This window comes from Sprattus sprattus, assembly GCF_963457725.1.
Source record: "Sprattus sprattus genome assembly, chromosome: 20".
Classification (NCBI taxonomy): Eukaryota; Metazoa; Chordata; class Actinopteri; order Clupeiformes; family Clupeidae; genus Sprattus; species Sprattus sprattus.
The window spans coordinates 15,166,370-15,171,369 of record NC_137918.1 but is presented as its reverse complement, the minus strand read 5'-3'; the positions used below and the strand labels follow the sequence as shown (position 1 = coordinate 15,171,369).

At 44.7% G+C, this 5,000-nt stretch overlaps 1 protein-coding gene across 1 annotated transcript in view; it reads right to left on the bottom strand.

Moving 5' to 3' along the window:
* Positions 1-5,000, bottom strand: part of LOC308381599 (RNA-binding motif, single-stranded-interacting protein 3-like) — a gene marked incomplete at its 5' end in the record, with an annotated part of 288,625 nt that overhangs the window by 265,988 nt on the left and 17,637 nt on the right. The gene's annotated exons all lie outside the window — the stretch shown is intronic.

The window sequence follows — 5,000 nt, the reverse complement described above, 5'->3', positions numbered from 1 at the left end:
TCCCTCCCTCCCTCTCTCCCTCCTTCCCTCTTCCCCTCCTCCTTTTGTCGGCCTCAATCCCATCCTGGGTAGCTGATGGGATTTAGAGAGAGTGTGTGTGTGTGTGTGTGTGTGTGGTAGGTGCGTGTGTGTGTGTGTGTGCAGGGAGTCACCCAATCTCTCTTCTCTCACCCTTAAGGACGTGTTACGGCCTCCTAAGTCCGCTGATTCCCGTCATTACGCCTCACATTACTCAACCAGTGGCTAATCTGCGCGGCTCAGCAGAGGCAGGCGCTAGCACGCGAGGCTGGGCCGTATTCTAATGAGGTGTGTGTGTGTGTGCGTGTGTGTGTGTGTGTGTGTGTGTGTGTGTGTGTGTGTGTGTGAGTGTGAGTGTCAGTGTGTGTGTGTGTGTGTCTGTGTATGTATGCATGACTGCAGTGGTGAAGGTGTCCCTCGGGAAGTGAGTATACTCTTAATTTTGCAATTTTTTTTAAGCAGCCCATACAGCCCAGGATAAACGCCCTGTTTTAAGAATTAGGTATACGCAATGCTGACTGAAAAATAAGTGGGTATACTCCGTATACCTGCGTACACCCTGGACTACACCACTGGGTGGTGTGGTCTGTGCCGGAGGCCCGCAGCCATACCTCCTGTGGTAACTGCTGTTGTGATACCTCTGAATTAGTTAAAAATAACCACATAGTCAGTCATAGTTTTCTTCATCAAGTTTATTGCTCTTTACTTTTCAATCACACAAAAACAGAGAGAGAAACCCGCGATGTCACCTGAACCAAAACATCTCTAGACAAAAGCAATCGATCCTCAGATCATGGACCAAGGCAAAACAACTAGACAACCGATGACTGTCAGAAACATCGCATTGGCTGAATAAATTAAATAACCAAGGCACATTAAAACCAAAACCAAGGCACATATAAACCAAAACCAAGGCACATTAAAACCCAAAACCATTTGAGCATTTATCATAATAGCTGAATTACATGTTACTTTCAGCTGTGAATAATAACAGCTGAAAGTAACATGTAACACTGTGGTCGTAACAGTTACCGGGCAATACCTTCAGCTTAGGCTGAGACACCAGGTAACAGTGGCAATAGTGAACTCAATAGTGAACTCTGTGAACGTCACATCTCAAAACACACTGTCTGTCACACTAAGCCAAGTGTCTAGAAACATACTCAGGTAGGAGGCTAGGGGCTAGTGACTGGCCTGAACTGGGAGTGGGATTAATGCGGTTGCCTTGGCTACTGTCTCTGTGATACGTTCCCACAGATTGCCATGGTTCCCACGGACGAGTGTTCAGAGAGTCAAATGAGCTCGATTAATTAATACGGGCTGTGGGCCAGGCTATTCACACCATCATGGTCGCCTTTAGACTTAAAGAGTTCTTGCACGGACTCTCCTTTTTAATCTTTAATTCATATTAGTTGCAGGGCCATAATTAGTTTTAACAAAGAGAGCCTTCAGCTGCTAGGCTACATTATAATCAGTATCTACACCTCAGGGTATGCAGGTCTTCTCAGAGCTCCAAACCTTAGCATTTTCTCCCTCTCTCTCTCTCTCTCTCTCCCTGTGTGGACCGAGCGCTAGTCGAGATAAATCAACGATAACAACGGATGACTATATTACTTCCAACTCCTTTGTCAATTCCACGGAACAAAGCACTAAGCTAGTACACATCGTTCTTTTCCTCTTCAAACTCTCTTGGTGTGCGAAGACAGACTGCACAGACACCCGACTCCTTTCCCAGTCTCTCTCTCTCTCTCTTCCTCTCTCTCTCTCTCTCTTCCTCTCTCTCTCTCTCTCTCTCTTCCTCTCTCTCGCTCTCTCTTCCTCTCTCTCTCTCTCTCCCTCTCTCTCTCTCTCTCTCTCTGGCTGCCCGTGGGCGTTTGGTGCGGTGTGAGCCGTGCGTTGTACATTATTTACACACAGGTGAGTGGAGCCTGGCTGCCCGCCGCTAATGAACCACCGGCCCAGCAGAACCAGCAGGCTCTGGACCTCTGACCCGCTATAACAGGCCAGCGGAGCAGAACACTAATGTGTGCCCAGGGCTGGAACGTCAGGAGTGAGCGGAAGCGCCTTTCTCCAAGGGTTTTCTTGGGTTCCCTCTCTGCCCTTTGCATTTAAGTGTATGCATTTACCAGATGTATTTATTCAAAGCCTTTATCCTGAGCATTTAAGTGTTTGTCTGTGGCATTTATCCAAAGTGTTTATCCCAAAGCTTTATATATAGTTCAGGTTAGGAACAAGTGCACGTATTTAATGTAATTATATGTGCACCTGTGATCCTATATAAAAACATGTCATTGCACAAAGCTGAGAGCTTTCTCACACTGAGTCCTAGTTTAAGACACACACACACACAAACACACACGCACACACGCACACACACACACACACACACACACACACACACACTCACACACACTCACACACACACGCACACACACACACACACACATGCATACATACTGAGTCCTAGTTTAAGAGTGTGAATGGCTGGCAGAAATGGATGCACATGTGCATGAGGCATCCAAGGGAGAGGTGAAGGTGGGGTCAAACGCATTACCTGGGCAGAGCAAGGCCGAAGTTAATCAGTGAAAGGTTTGGTTAATACAACCAATGACAATGTAAGATGACAATGTATGATGATGGCAGTATTGTCGCAGGTTCTGTGTTTCTTCGACTGAAAGTAAACATAAATAACTCTTAAATAACATAAATAACTGAAAGTAACATTGATAACCAGGGTATGTGATTTGGAGCCTCTTTACACATCTTACAAACAGTGTATGGAGTTTTAACACTGTCACTCTTGACTCTTTGGAGACTTTACAGATGTTTTGTTGAATTCAAGTTCAGCCTTACAAACTGCTCACTCAACACCACCTTAACCCAACCCAACCCATAACCCTTAACCATAAACTGTAGTTACTAAGAGTTTGAACAGATAGTTTGTTTATAATCTGAGCATCTGTACATAGTCTATAGGGGGAAATGCATATAGTGTGAATATTAGAACTGTATAATTATATAGTTTATTATATTATATAGTTTATTATATTTATTATATTATATAGTAATTATATCCCATTGACTCTCATCTCGTGGGAATACCACAGGAATCCCATGACCCACAGGATTCCCCAAAACATTTTAAAGTATTCATTTGCATGACAGGAAGCTACTGGTGACTGTATGCTTGTGTAGATATACTAAGCCATTGTCACGGTCTGTTTCTTATGCGAGGCATGCCAAAAAAAACATCTTGTGTTTGTCTGGTTTCAGGGTGCCAGGTAACGACCCCCAACAGTCACATTGTTTCCACCCAGAAATCCCTGCGGTGTGCCATGGTGGTTGATCCACGAGTGGGTGACCCATATGTCACAGCAGGGGCCATGCAGTCATTGGATGCTCAAACAAGTGAACGTGCTGGCAGGGGCCCAGCAAATGTTTTTATAGCCAGCTGTAAAGCCCTTAGGGTGATTTCTGACATCTCTAGGCTATCCCTGAGACCTAGGGTTGTGAAGAATCCATAAAATGCAAGAGCAGCAGTGACCATTAGCTTGCATGAATGAGGAGCGCATAAAATATGGTGATGAATTTGAACACCTGGACCGATCTAAATTTAATCTCTTTCCTCATTCCGTTGCAGCCATAGCAAGTAAAGAGACCTTTTGTGGTGGTGGTGGGGTGCCATTCCTTCTCCTGCCATAGTCTAATTACACTACAAAATATGACTAGTCTTACCAAGACAATTCATTATTGTGTATTTACATCATGGATGACATTGATTTGCTGCTGATTGGGCACTCAATTGCAATCGGACGAATTGGACGTCCTCTTTACCAACGCTTGAATCTTTAAAAGAGGTTTGAACTTTTAGAAAACTAACATTAGTTTATTTTTCAAAGCCTGCCCGGTGTCAACCGAGGATCCGATATAGATGATTTGCATTTATCCACAATTTAATTCGCCTCTCCGTCCTTGCCAATACAGAAATATGTTGGCCGGTGAACGGCTTGTAATTGGCATATACAAATTTGAACATGTCGCCCCACTTCTATCCAAAGTCGCCTCAGCAGAATTTCTAATTTATCACTCGGGCTTCAGACAACCTGCCAACAGGGAATTGGCAGAGTTTCTGCTGCCAAAATAAGGCCCTTTATGTTTGTTCTTTTTTGTATTTTGTTGTTCAGGAAAGTTACCTTGGTTGTGAAAAGCAGAGGTCAAAGCCAGTCAAGTGCACTGCCTGAGTCAGCACGGTGGGATTGATGGGTACGTCCGGCCGCAGCAGGTGTGTGTGTGTGTGTGTGTGTGTGTGTGTGTGTGTGTGTGTGTGTGTCCGGTCGCAGCAGGTGTGTGTGTTTGCTTCAAAGACAGAGATCTGGGTTTTGATGTGAGGGTGAGCCAGTGATAGCTATCCTCTCTCCATCTGTGCCATGACAAGGTCAGTCGGGTGGAAACAACACACTTCCTGGACATAAGGAGGCTGACGTGCGCTAACAATGACTGCAATCACCACCAGAATAGAGTCAAATGAACATTGAATACATTTCAATACACAGAAATTAGAAGAATATAAGTCAATACACAGAAATTAGAAGAATAGAATTCAATACACAGAAAACAAAGAGTCAACCCAAGGGAACGTCAACTAGACGTTTGGTCAATATTTAATCATTTCTTGACAGTTATGGGCGTGCATAAAATCAAGCCTGGAGTTAGTTCAGGCCGGCCACGGGCCGGCCACAGTAGTCTGCCTACTGCCAAGCTGATCAGCTGACACTCCGATGTACGATACTCTTACCACTATAAGCAGAACACACACTCACACACATACACACACACACACACACACATTCACACACACACACACACACACACACACACACACACACACACACACACACACACACACAACCACACACAGTGCTGAACTGTATGCATAGCAAGAAGCATCAGTGGGCAGTCCAACAAATCAGGCAGTTTGTGGG